Here is a 14,697-nt window from a genome sequence, read left to right on the forward strand (position 1 = left end):
AGGTTATATCTTGGGTTAATTATACTTGTGTGGTGGCTTTTATATCCCCCACTTAGTTGAGTGCCTACTCACATGTGCACAGGAACAGTTCTTTATGAGTGGTGACAAAATTCCCAGATTTTCATATTAAGATAGATCAACATCTAAAAATATATGATAATCAGTGTTCTTCTAATGTTCAGGTTCAAAGGGAAAACAAATCATTTGCTTGGAAAAAACAAATCGTTCGACTTTTTTCTTTTTGTGAGTAATGTCAGCTTTTAGCTATTCCAGTTGCATTGACATTGAAATTTTTTTAAAAGAACTTACACTAGGAATATATAACTGAAGATATCAGGGTCATGGTGTTTTTAAAATACACAAAAATGGAACTATAAGTCTGGAGTTTCAGTATTGCTTTGTTACTGTGATAAAATCCTCACAGAAAGACTAAAACAGCTTCATCCCCATGGGGTCCTTTGAATGACTCTGCATGTGATTTTTATTTTCCTCTAGCTCTCAACCTAGCCTGGCAGGGTGTGTGTGTGTGTGTGTGTGTGTGTGTATGACACTGTGTATATATATATATATATATACATATATATATATAGTAGGGGATACCTGAAACTCTGAATGAGACAGATTAGCCTTATCTCCAAGAAGGATGTCAAACTCGCAACATTGTCATATCTGCCCTTCCTGATGAAGCTGGATCGGGAAAACTATTTTAAGTCATATAATGAGGAAATTTTATCTAACATCAAACACCTATTGAGTCAGAGACAGATTTTCCCTTTGCTCTAAGAAAAGAAAAAAAGCTATACACCACAGCTGTTTCTCATGATAAGTAAAGAAGAAAATCCAAAACCATGAAGATAAATAATGACTAAGCCTCCAAAATAGCTAATGTCTAATTTATAGGTCAGTTTCTTCAAAGAAATAACTCCTCTAGTAATTACAAAATTAATGAAGAACTTTCCATTTTAAGAAACACTTTATTACTTTACTCCATTACTCTACTTGAACCCACATAATGAATCCACCTAGGGAAACTAACCTTAAAAAATCAGTTTTCTTACTTTCTCTTGAAATCATGGGTTGAAATATAATGAAAATAGAAAAGCTATAATGCATTGATTGCACAGTCAATGCAACCGTATATACATATTACTCATGATTCCAGTAATGGGTCATTTTCTCTGTCAAACCATCATTTGGGGGCTGGTGCTTTGGTGTAGCAGCACCTGCAGTGCTGGCATCCCATATGGGAGCCGGTTCGAGTCCTGGCTGCTTCACTTCCTATCCAGCTCTCTGCTATGGCCTGGAAAAGCAGTTGAAGATGGCTCAAGTCCTCGGGCTCCTGCACCTGTATGGGAGACCTGGAGGAGGCTCCTGGCTCCTGCTGCGGCCAACTGGGGAGTGAGCCAGCCGATAGAAAATGTCTCTCTCTCTCTGCCTCTCCTCTCTCTGTGTAACTCTGATTTTCAAATAAATAAATCGTTAAAAAAAATCATTCATTGTTTTGAGATCCTAAAGAAACTGCAGTATCCTGGACAAATGTCTTATGAGTACTTTTCTTATATTAGGTACAGGTGGTTTGTGGGGTCTTGGTGGAGAGGGCAGCACAAATGCAGGTGAATTGGTTGCAGGCCTAATTACAGACCTAAATCCTGTTACTCTCCAACTAGCTTACCTTACTGTCTGTTACTCACACATACTAAATTAATGAGCTTTCAGGAGCGAAAAAGGGTCTTTTAGTGTAGTGTAACTTAACTACTTGGATCCACATGTGGATTTCTAGGTAGCAGGCAGAGCACGCAAAAACACAAAATACCTCATATCTGTAAGTGTTATGGCACTGAATATTATAACTCAGATATAAAAACTGAACTTAGGTCTTCTTTTCTCCTCCTTATTTTGAGGTTTAAATACAGTGTAAGACCACATTAAAAAAAAAAAAAACTAATGTAGTGATTAAATTGAAATATGTTCCACAATCTTTCCAAAACTTAAAGGTAAGCACTTAAAAAGGCCACTTTCATCCAACTTTCCTTCTTGTCCCCAAGAGCAACCAAACCATTAATATGAAATATTTTAAAAAGCAGACTTTTAACAGCAGTGTTTCATGTTTCATAAAGTAGTTCCATATTCAGACCACACTCAGCACTTTTTCTCTACCTATTTTCCTCTCTTTCTTTTTTTTTAGACTTATTTATTTATTTATTTGAGAGTCAGCATTACATAGAGAGAGAAGGAGGGGTAGAGGTAGAGGTAGAGAGAGAGAGAGAGAGAGAGAGGGAGAGGGAGAGAGGTCTTCTATCTTCTATCTGCAATGGCTGGAGTTGTGCTGATCCAAAGCCTGGAACCAGGAGCTTCTTCTGGGTCTCCCATGCGGGTGCAGGGGCTCAAGGACTTGGGCCATCTTCTACTGCTTTCCCAGGCCATAGCAGAGAGTTGAATCGGAGGAGGAGCATCCAGGTCTCGAATCGCTGCCCATATAGGATGCTGGCACTGTAGGCTGCAGCTTTACCCGCTATGCCACAGTGCCAGCCCCCTATTTTCCTCTTTAAAGCTCACTAGTTCTATTTATGGATAGAATCTTCTATTAGATGTTAATTTTTTAAAAAAAATATTTAGTTATTTCAAAGAGTTAGATCTTCTATCTGCTGATTCACTCCCCAAGTGGCCACAATGGCCAGGGCTGAGCCAGGCTGAAGCCTTCATTCAGGTCTCCCACCTGGGTGGCAGAGGCCCAAACACTTGGGCCTCCTTGTGCTGTTTTTCCAGACCATTAGCAGAGAGCTGGATCAGAAGTGGAGCAGCTGGGACACAAACAGGTGCCAATATGGGGTTCTGGCATCACAGGTGTTAGCTTTACCTGCTACAGTCACAAGGCCGGCCCCTAAATGTTAATTTCTAAGGGCAAGACTTACATTTTCTTTATCAATACACCTTCCACAACTTGTAGTAGCATGGGAGGACCTCAGCACCAGCCTCTTAAGATAATTTTTTTTGAGATTTACATAATTTGACAGGCAGAGTTACACACAGAGAGACTGAACTCTCTGGTTCACTCTCTAAATGGCCACAATGGCCTCCAGCGGTAAAGCTGAAGCCAGGAGCCTGGAACTCCATCAGGGTCTCCCACGTGGATGACAAAGGCCCAAGTACTTGGGCCATCTTGGACCGCTTTCCCAGGCGTGTAAGCAGGGAGCTGGATCAGAAGGGGAGCAGCCAGTTCTCCAACTGGCACTCATATGGGATGTTGGCATTGTAGATGGTGGCTTAACCCATTGTGCCAACTCCATACTAAACATTATTGAAAAAGACCAACATATATTAAAAATATAATACACCCAATACTAATTAAAGGTGGAGACCAAGAAGAAAAAAAAATGCAGAAATGAAAGAGACAACAAGGATCAAAAACAAAGTTGGAAGGAAAACACATAGAATAGCACAAAACAAGATTAAAAAGGCAGAGGGATTAAGCCATTAGATGAAAAGAGAAAAAGAATAGGACTATTTATCAAAAGCTAGACTCTAGGAAGTGGACTTCCTTGTATTATCTCTTCATTTAATAAGTATGCACTTGCATGCTGTTCCTACTGAGTTCCACATAGTGTTCTAGGTACTAGTAATTAATTAGCTTTTAGCAGTTGCCATTTTGTGCAGGAAGGCAGGTAATGGGAAAAAAAAAATAAGGAACTAGGAAAAAAATAGGATAGTAATAAATGATGTATAAAAATTAATAATGTGATATAGTAAAGATGAACTGGGACCCTAAATGTTAGTGATGGTCCCTCTGAGTAGGTCACATTTATGAGACATCTAAATGGCAAAAGGATCCAACAGTAGGACAAGCAGTGGGCCAGTCCAGGCAGAAGAAACAATTACTTCAAAGGAGATAAATTGGCACATCAGTTTGATATATTCTGATGGAAAAAAAGTCAGTGCTGAGATACAAGGGGTAAGGGAAAAAGTAGTTCAAATCAAAGTTGGAGAAGCAGGCAGAGGCTGATTATGGGGTCTGGGTAAATAATTTCTTGTTATTTCATAATGAAAGAAGACAACAAAGGGTTTACAAGGCCATGGTATTTACTTACACATCTCCTGGGAACATAATTCACCTAGTATTCCCTGTGAATGCTTTTCCCTGGACATGAAAGTGTGTTGGATAAAGGAGTCCAGAACACACCAAGGCAGCATAAAAATCATTTTGAGCCCAAGGCATGTGTGTTTCAGAAATCTCTTACCTGCCTAAAATCAGTCTCTCAAAAGAACACAAAAGAACTCAATTGTCATACATCCCTTCCCCGGAATCAGTGGGGGGTGGTGTGCAGACTGAGTCATCACTCGGGATAAGAAGTCTCTAAGCCACACCTAAACAGACAGCCACAAAACTCTGAGCTCCCATCTGCTCGCCTAAGGGCCCGTTTATCTTTCCTAAAAGTCAGTTGTTTTCCCATAAGTGCCTTTCTTTCTGCTCCCACCTTCCTCGTGCGTTAAGAAGTCATTTGTTTTCCTGTAAGTATCCTTCTCCCCCTCCACTTCCCCTATTAAGATGGTATAAAAGCCCTAGATTCTAAATGCTTTTTTGAGTCACATTTTTTCTGTGAACTCCCATGCAGAGTATATGATTGAATAGGTATTGTCTTGATCTTTTATCAGTCTAACTCCCAAGCCCTCAAGTTAAACCTAAGAGGGTAGAAGAAAAATTTTTTTCTTCTCAACACAAGTCTGCTAAGCTTAGGCATGACACTTGATTTATGACTGTGTTTTTTTTTTTTTACTTAAAATTTTCTCTTGCTGCTCTGTGGAGAAAGGCTTATAGAAGAAACAGACCAGTTAACAGGATGTTGTAGAGAGAAAAACATAATGACTTAGACTAGAGTGATCCCAGACCAAGAAGAAAGTAGAATTTTCAAATATATTTTGGATATAGAACTGACAGGATATCCTGATGCATTGGGTATGGAGAGTAATGAGAAGAAAAGAATTAAAGATGAATTCTTAGTTTTTTGGCTTGAACAATGGATAGAAACCTTAATGGGAAGAGAAATTGAAGCACTGCACATTTTGATATTTTGGACAACTTTTTACAGACTACAGAAAAATATCCCATTTTAATAAGACTTGTACATTATAACTTTGACAATTGGAAGCATTGTATCTTGAAGAACTTGATGTTTTTTTTTTTTAATTTCCTAATTCACAGAAAGGTACAGTAAGAGTTAAAATCAATAGTTTTGTTCTAATCATACTAAATATATCTAGTAGGTATTCGAGGAAAAAATGCCAGTTCTGGAACAGGTAATAGATAGGGGCTATCCTTCTAGACAGGGAATCCATAGCATATATAAAGCATTTAAAGCCTGGGAAACAGATGAGATTACAAAGGGAGAAAACATAGATGTGACATATCCATCAATTTTCATATTTCTTAACCTTCTCTAATTATAGAATAAAATCCTAGATGTAGAAGGAAGCCTAGAGGGCATCTCCATTCAACTCTGAAATGCTTGAATCGTCATCACAGCATCCCTGAGACGGAGTGATACTATCTTTGAGACTTTCACATTGCAAGGAGCTCACAACTGGTATGGCAGCCTATTCTAATTATTGAACTAGTAGAATTCTTAAGTTCTCTTCACTTTCAGGTTCTACATGTGTGGCACCAGATACTGCCTGGAATGTTGGATGAAATCAAAGGCTTTTGACTGGGTTTTAGCTCCTGTAGCCTGAATTAATGTTTGCATAAACTTATGGTCAGGGAGTAAGTGCTGTGGTACAGTAGGTTAGGCCACCATTTAGAATACCCACAATGCATATCAGTTCTGGGTTTGAATCCCAGCTACTGCATTTCTCATCCAGCTTCCTGATAATGTACTTCCTGGTAGGCAATAGGTGATGGCTCAAATAGTTGGTATTCCTGCCACCCACGTGAGACACCTTGAGTTCTCAGTTCTGGCCCAGTCCTGGCTGATGGAAGAAGAACAGAAGTTTTAGATTTATTTTAGTCCCCTGCCTATGTGAACCCAGACCCTGCTCTATGGGGATACTTCCCCCGTCATCCTTCTCAACCAGTGCAACTACATCCCTGCATTCCTGAGACACCTCCCTTGCTCTCTCCCGGGCCCTGCTCAGTCAGGATACCCTAGCTTGCTGAAGAAGAGACCTCTGACACCGCAGAAATGCTCTTTCCCTGCTATCATTTTTTTAAAAAGATTTATTTATTTATTTGAAAGTCAGAGTTACACAGAGAAAGAAGGTGAGGAAGAGAGAGAGAGAGGTCTTCCATCCACTGGTTCACTCTCCAGATGGCCACAATGGCTGGAGCTGTGCCGATCTGAAGCCAGGAGCTAGGAGCTTCTTCTGGGGTACAGGGGCCCAAGGACTTGGGCCATCTTCTACTGCTTTCCCAGGCCACAGCAGAGAGCTGGATGGGAAGTGGAGCAGCCGGAATGCAAACTGGCATCCATATAGGATGCCAGCACTGCGGGCAGTGGCCCTACTAGCCCCTCCCCCTGCTAGCTTCTGCAAATACCAACCCCAGCGACTGAAGAAGTAGACCTCAGTCCTGGGCCCCCTGCCCCACTGAGATATTCTTGTCCTGCTCAACTTCAACCTCATCCAGCTCAACTTCCCCCTTGACCGTTGACCCCCCAGAGGAAAAAAGAAAAGCCCCCACAAGCCAGCTCAGCAGTACCCTCCCCTTTACAGCACTTAGTTGGCTTATATGATATAAACCCAGCCTGCAAATAAATTCTTGCTGTCTGCCACATGTTCGCCCTGTGTGCATGCCAGCTGTTAGCCCCTCTCAGGTTTATTTTTTCCCTTTATTAATAAATGTGTTCTGGCTGTGAATTTGTCTCGTGTCTCCTCTCTGTCCTGCTCTTATTTTCTTACCCCTGCCATTGTGGCTGTTTGGGGGGTGTTCCCGTAGATGAAAGACCTGTCTATATTACTAGGCCTTTAAAAAATACAAATAAACATTTACAAAAACCTCTCAGTAAATAATTAAGACTTTGGAAAGATACTGACTCACTGTGTCTTTTTATTAAAATCAAAGTTTACTTACTATTAATAGGGTTTTCCTATTAAGACTTTATTCAGGGGCCAGTATTGTGGTGAAATGGGTTAAGCTGCTGCTTATGATGTCAGCATAACATATCAGAGTGCCTGTTCCAGTCCTGGCTGCTCCACTTCCAATCTAACTCCCTTAATGCACCTGCAAAAGCAGTGGAGGACTGCCCAAAGTCCTTGGGCTCCTGCCACCATTGTGGCCATTTGGGAAGTGAACCAAGGGATGGACAATTTCTGTTTCTTTCCCTCTTCCCCTCCCTCCCTCTCTCTGTCACTTTGCCTTTCAAATAAATCTTAAAAAAAAAAAAACTTGAGTCCATAAAAGTATTCTTGTATTCACTTAGTATATTTTAGAGCTGTGCTTTAGGATGAATCATACTGCCCAGCCTGGTATAAAGCACAACGTGGATAGGTAACAGTGTTCACTTTATTGCATAATGCCTTTTGGTATTGAGAGAATATACCGGCCTTAGAAATATCTAGCAAACTTGCTCTCTAGGTATTCAGATTGGGGAAGGAATTCATTTTATTTATTTATTTATTTTTTATTTGACATGCAGAGTTAGACAGTGAGAGAGAGAGACAGAGAGAAAGGTCTTCCTTTTCTGTTGGTTCACCCCACAGATGGCCACTATGGCTGGCGCTGCGCCAATCCAAAGCCAGGAGCCAGGTGATTCTTCCTGGTCTCCCATGCAGGTGCAGGGGCTCAAGCACTTGGGCCATCCTCCACTGCCCTCCTGGGCCACAGCAGAGAGCTGGCCTGGAAGAGGGGCAACCGGGACTAGAACCCGGCACCCATATGGGATGCTGGCACTGCAGGCGGAGGATTAACAAAGTGAGCCACGGCGCCGGTCCAGGAATTCATTTTATATAATTAAAATCATTCAGTGCAGGGCTTCTGGAGGCTGTCTCGGCAACTCCTGCTCTGAAATCAAACACATGACAAGAAATGACCCACACAGGGGTCTATGGCTGCCCAGACTGCCCTGTACAACTCCAAGGGTACCATTCTCATAAACTATGACAGGAGTGTTGACCCCAGAGTTTTGCAATGCAGCAGACCTGAACCCATAAAGTAATCAGTCTTTCTAAGCCCTAAATACAGGAAAAGACAGAAAAGTGGATAATAACTGGTAAAAAAGTTGAACTCTGCCTCAATTAAGGAAATGCTTTGCCTTGACATTTTTTATTTACTCCTCTCAGCTATCCTATAGGGTAGATGTTTTCTCAGTTTCACATGCAAGGTGAGAAACAGGTATCATATGACATTCCTACTGACAAATTGTTCACATTTGTGAGTGAAAAATTCCTTTCACAAATAATTACAGTGCAATGTATCTTTTCAAAATCTATTCATTTATTTTTGTGTGAATGCAGGGAGAGAGAGAGAGAGAGAGAGATGACAGAGACTGGAGATGGAGGTCTTCCATCTACTGGTTCATTCCCCAAATGCCCACAACTGTCAGGGCTGGACCAGGATGAATGAACCCAGAAAATGAGAGCTCAGTGTTGGCCTCCCACATAGGTGGCAGGGTCTCAAGTACCTGGGCATTAGAACCCAGGCATTCTGATATGGGATGCAGGTGTCTCAGGTGGTGTCTTTCCCCCTGCACCAAATGCCCACCGTGATGTATTTCCTTTCATCATAGCAGAAATTTCTAAATCATCTCTCTCACACATACTTAGTGAGTTCTTAGTTCTTATCAAAAGCACCCACATATTTATTACTTTCTTTCTCATCTCTCTACATTCAATGTCATTGCCACAGTTCTGCCTTTAAAAAAAATATTTATTTTATTTATTTGAAAGAGTTACAGAGAGAGGTAGAGCCAGAGAGAGAGAGACATCTTCCATCCCCTGGTTCGTTCCCCCAATGACCTCAATGGCCAGGGTTGAGCTGATCCGAAGCCAGGAGCCAGGAGTTTCTTCGAGGTCTCCCATGCGGATGCAGGGGCCCAAGGACCTGGGCCATCTTCTACTGCTTTCTCAGGCCATAGCAGAGAGCTGGATCAGAAGTGGAGCAGCTGGGACATGAACCAGCGCCCATATGGGATGCTGGTGCAGGCTGGGACTTTAACCTGCTGCGCCACAGCTGCAGCCCCTATTTTTGCCTTTTCTTAGTCCTTGTCTTATTGATGGTAGTGTAATTTTTTAGCATTCTAGTTCATTTCCTTGCCATTAATTTCTCTACCTGAATCTCATCTCATTACTCTCAATATGGTTGTTCAAATATCTGAATGTCAATTAAGTATGGTAGATCGACTACAGCATAAATCAGTGGTTTTCAAAGTGCAGTCTTCAAGAGCTAGGGGTTCCCCAAAGTATCTTGGAGAATCTTTGAAGTTGAAACTCTTACCTAGTACCACTGCCATGCTCAGTTATTGGCTAAGATCAGTCCAAAGAATACAAAGCATCAGGACAATATAGGTGGTAAATCGAGGGCCGGCAGCCGGAGAAAACAAGTAACTATGCTTAGAGCCAGCCATCTGAACAATGGATTTCCATGGTCACAACAATGGGAGAGGAAGAGTATGTATATGCTAGAGTCAGGAATAGGGAGCTTTCATGTTGTGATGATGGTGGTGGTGGTAAGTGAGCAATAGCCTTATCTTCTATAGAACGTAGTTAATACATCATCTACAGCACTGAAAACTCAAGGCTACCAGTATAAACATGCTACTATAAAATGTTAGCAGTACAAACCATTAAAAATATAGCTGAAAGTTTTTAAGTAGCCCTTCTAATGAATTTTTAAAAATATATCTATGGGGCCGGTGCTGTGGCTTAGCATGTAAAAGCTGCTGCCTGCAGTGCCCGGCATCCCATATGGACTACAGTTTGAGTCCTGGCTGCTCCACTTCTGATCCAGCTCTCTGCTATGGCCTGGGAAAGCAGTAGAAGATGGCCCAAGTCCTTGGGCTCCTGCACCTGCGTGGGAGACCAGAGGAGGTGTCGCTCCCCCTCTTCGTGGAGGAACGACACTAAACCCTGCCTAGGCTTTCTATCCGAGTCACGGCACCATTATGTCACTCCCCGTCTTCATGGAGGAACGACACAGGACCCTGCACTGTTCTTTCGTCTGCTCGGCCCTCCCCGGGTTTGCTGCTGGTTCTTCCCGGGTTGGCTACCGTCCCTCCACCTCCGTGGGGGGCAGGCCCCCTGCCACTTTCCCCACTTCCACAGGGGAGCGGCACACCGCCGGCCGGCTCTCTCGGGGGCTGCACAGGTGTTCCTTCAGATAGATGTTCCTCGGTGCATGTTGTCTCTCTCCTCCTTTATAGTCCTCTTCCACCAATCCCAACTCTGCTACCCACACGCCGAGTACGCTGCTCTCCTCCAATCAGGAGCAGGTCCTACAGTTTATTGGTTGAACTGGAGGCAGCTGTGTAGAAGCTGTTTCCTCCTCTCCCAGCGCCATATTGTGGGAGAGCAGATGCATAGAATAAGTCTTAATTCCAGTAACAGTCTAGTCCGAGTTGCTCCCAGTTGCTCCCCACAAGGAGGCTCCTGCCTCCTGGTTTCCCATCGGCCCATCCACTGTGGCCATTTGGGGAGTGAACCAGCAGATAGAAGACCTCTCTCTCTCTGTAACTCTGCCTTTCAAATAATGAGTAAATAAATTTATATATATATATGTATGTATCTATGCCTTAGGTATGAAATAAATGAAGCATGTATGTGACTGATGAGCTCTCAATGTTTCAGTGACTCTCCATCACTTGCTGGATAAAATCTAAACTTCTTGAAGGTGGTAAATGGGCATCTAGCCCCTGCCTCTCTTTTGAGCCATCATCACTCTCCATCCTCCTGTGACCTAAACACATGCCACTCTGAAATGTCCTAACCATCAAATCACACTCCCCTGGCCCCCAAGCAATAGTATCATTTTGTATATATGAGATTTTTTTAAAGATTTTATTTATTTATTTGAGAGGTAGAGTTACAGGCAGTGAAAGGGAGAGACAGAGAGAGGTCTTCCGTCTGCTGGTTCACTCCCCAAATGGCCACAATGGCTGGAGCTGTGCCCATCTGAAGCCAGGAGCCAGGTGCTTCTTCCTGGTCTCCAACGTGGGTGAAGGGGCCCAAGCACTTGGGCCATCTTCTACTGCTTTCCCAGGTCACAGCAGAGAGCTGGATTGGAAGAGGAGCAACCGGGACTAGAACCGGCACCCATATGGGATGTTGGCACCGCAGGCGGAAGATTAACTTACTGCACCAAGGCACCGGCCCCTATATGAGATTTTAATCTTGGTATTCAACTTAAAATATTTTTGTAGTTAACCATTAAACTCTTTGATAAACTGCAAACAAAACAAGGTTGCATATTAGCCTTTCAATATAGGAATGTGTAGTTTTAATTTTCAATCAAATCTGATATCATATTCTTTGCTTTGGTGCTGTACATCTTATACATCTTACATCTTATCTCTTCCCTGAACACCTGCTGGTGAAACTTATTTACACTTATATCAAATGTTGACCTTGAGGAATGGGAGCATTTATGTTCCAAAAAAGATCACAGTATGACTTAGCCACATAATTACAGTTACCATTTTAGAAAATGATGGATATTATACTATATGGGTCAAATGAACACAATCTTCCAAACAGCCTTATTTCAGATATTTTTAACCTATTTTTGGATGCATCAAAAAGTTGAATCTTTGATTTCAGTGTTTTCTTTTAGAACATTCAGATAACAAAATAAAATGAGGTCATTCATCTCAAATAGTCGTTCAGACTGATGCCTTTGGAATGTTACTTGAAAGCTCGTCACTATCTGAAAGAATCATAATCTGCTTTATGAAATGCTAATGTGGTATTCGTTTTTATAGAACTCAATTATTTGCTGATACCTTCTTCTTCACACTGCCAAAGCCATTTCCAGTATTCTCTAATTTTGTTCATTTAATAACACTATATGCAGTAACAACTCACATCCAGTTCGTTTACTTTGTAGGGAAGTTCAAACTTGCCCTCTGAAGGTTCCATATTTGAGTCTACTGAAATATCTTGGCAATAGACTAACAGGAGAAAGGCCTGTTATCAACTTATTTGATCATAGTTTTATGTGACACAGGAGCCTTCTGAAAAATCCAAAGATCCCAGGTGAACTATTCACCAGTATGCTTAGGTTTGAGGAAGCATGGACAGCTGTATAGAAATGATTGGACAAACAGGGATTAATCTTACAGTGATAGACTGAGGGGAGGGAGACTCAGCAAGGCCTCTCTGTTCAGACTTTTCTTGAACTCTCTATGCAGCATTCCTTTCATTTGAAGGAGACAGTACCCTCTCTAGAATGGGAATTTAAAGGCCTACATCAAACAAGGTAGGTCAGAGAACCGCTTTGTGTCGAACTCTTAACACAGTAAGACGAGGGAAAGTGAGAGTAATATTTTTAGGTGTTACGGTTGGCTTGAGGAAAGAGGGTCTGGCTTGGATGACCTTCCTTGGGAAAGAGGAATGCTAGTTTCTGTGACTCGACTCCTGGGAGAATGAAGGTAAGAGATAGGAGGGAAGGAGAAGCTCAAAGAAAAATTGTGCTTCGGAGGCTGCTTCTGAGCCCCAACAACTTAAACTGAACTGCAGAGACACGCTGTTTCTTCCGCTCTGTTTCAGCACACTCGAATTTCTGGTATTATTCAAAATCTATGGATCTGCCTACTTTGAACTAAAGGAATACAGTGTATTAAATCTACACTCTTGAAAAGGAAAAAACATTACCCTGTGGTGTGCCTGTTTTCTTCATAATGTATCCATTTAAATGCAGATGACCCAAGATAATAAAAAAATGCCTTTACCCAGATGGGTCATATATATGATAATGATAGAATGATTAAGATATTGCAACTTGTGCCTCATTGTGTCAAGCTTTTTTTTTCCCCAAAACCTATTATCTTTGTCTTTGGTGCTTCATTTACATTAAAACTAGTAGTTGAAAAGGGTTTTTATCTGATTTACAGTTTAATAGAATAAAGAAGAACTGAGCATCAGCTTAGTAGTTGTGGCTACAACTCTAACAATGGATAGAATGTAACCACAAATCCTATACTGCCTCCTACTATGTGTACAAGATCACCAAACTGCAAGATGAAGGCTTCTAGGAAGTATGACTATAAAAGAATAATGAGGGGCCCGCACCGCGGCTCACTAGGCTAATCCTCCGCCTGTGGCGCCGGCACCCCGGGTTCTAGTCCCGGTCGGGGTGCCAGATCCAGGCCAGCTCTCTGCTGTGGCCCGGGAAGGCAGTGGAGGATGGCCCCAGTGCTTGGGCCCTGCACCCGCATGGGAGAACAGGAGGAAGCACCTGGCTCCTGGCTTTGGATCGGCGCAGCGCGCTGGCCGTAGCAGCCATTTGGGGGGTGAACCAATGAAAAAGGAAGACCTTTCTCTCTCTCTCTCTCTCTCTCTCTCTCTGTCTAACTCTGCCTGTCAAAAAAAAAAAAAAATAATAATAATAATGAGGATCAGTCACTGAGAAGAACCATTGATGCGATGTTGGAACAGCAGCAGTGTTGTCTGATACCCTTTTGTAGCACACGGTAATTTTTGGAAGTAAATATAATTTTTTAGTTCATGCCTTTTTCATTTGGTTATTCTTCTAAAAGCAAAAGCTACTCTTATTATTAAATGGTGGATATTTTCATCTATATCAATCAAAAACTATCAGCATATATAAATCAAATTGCTCTTTCATGTGTTACAGTCGAATTAGAGTTGAATTGCTCTTGCCACCCCAAAAACGCTCCAAGAGACCTTCTCTCATGTAATTAACAAAGGGTAAAGTTTATTGATGTTCCGACATGTCGGGGCCCCCGTCCCAGTACAGGCGAGCGGCCTCGAATAGTCTTGGGTTGGGGTTTTTATACACGTTTAAACAAAGAAAATCAATCATTGCATAGAGCAGACAGTGGTATAGAGTAAACAATTGATACAAGTTAAGTGATTTTACAACCAGTTGATTTATGAATACAGGGAGTGATACCTAGGAATGCAGCCGAATGGCGATAAGGGACACATGGTGGAGTCAGGGGTCCAGGAGGCAGAGATATATGGTGACTTCTTCTATCTCACTTAGGTGAAACTGAGGTTACGCTCACATTGGGGTAATTTACTGACTAATGGCTATGCAGAGCAAGTCTAACAAGGTCAGGAAAGTTCACCAGAGGAGGTTGGGGGGGAAGCGGCTTTTAACTTTTTAACCCTTCACATGTAGACGAGTTAGGAACCTAGCTATGATACCAACAGATAGCTGCCACTGGGGGAGACCCTTATCGATAATTCAAGAATAATAACGTTCATATGCCTACTAAGAAGAGGAAGTTCACCTTTCAAGGATGTTTCCATAGAAAAAATAGAACTCAGAGTAAATGTTAATCATTTTGAACAATTGTCCTCAAGTTTTTTCTTTTTAATATTCATTTATTTATTTGGAAGGAAAAGTGGGGTGGGGTGGGGGGAGACAAAGATCTTTCATTTGCTGGTTTACTCCCCAAGTGGTTGCAACAGGCAGGGCAGGGCCAGGCTGAAGCCAGGAGCCTGAAACTCCATCCTGGTTTCCCAAGTACTTGGACCGTCCTTTGATGCCTTCCAAGATGCATTAGCAGGGCACTGGATTGGAAGCTGTGC

General features: G+C 42.1%; 1 long non-coding RNA gene across 3 annotated transcripts in view; it reads left to right on the forward strand.

Annotated features, from left to right (window-relative positions):
* Positions 1 to 14,697, forward strand: part of LOC138847577 (uncharacterized) — a 68,630-nt gene that overhangs the window by 7,031 nt on the left and 46,902 nt on the right. For all 3 annotated transcript variants that reach the window (XR_011385436.1, XR_011385434.1, XR_011385435.1), the window contains exon 3: positions 5,443 to 5,579. This is a non-coding gene — a long non-coding RNA (uncharacterized lncRNA). The remainder of the gene's footprint in view (positions 1 to 5,442; positions 5,580 to 14,697) is intronic.

This window comes from Oryctolagus cuniculus, chromosome X (assembly GCF_964237555.1).
Source record: "Oryctolagus cuniculus chromosome X, mOryCun1.1, whole genome shotgun sequence".
Taxonomy (NCBI): Eukaryota; Metazoa; Chordata; class Mammalia; order Lagomorpha; family Leporidae; genus Oryctolagus; species Oryctolagus cuniculus.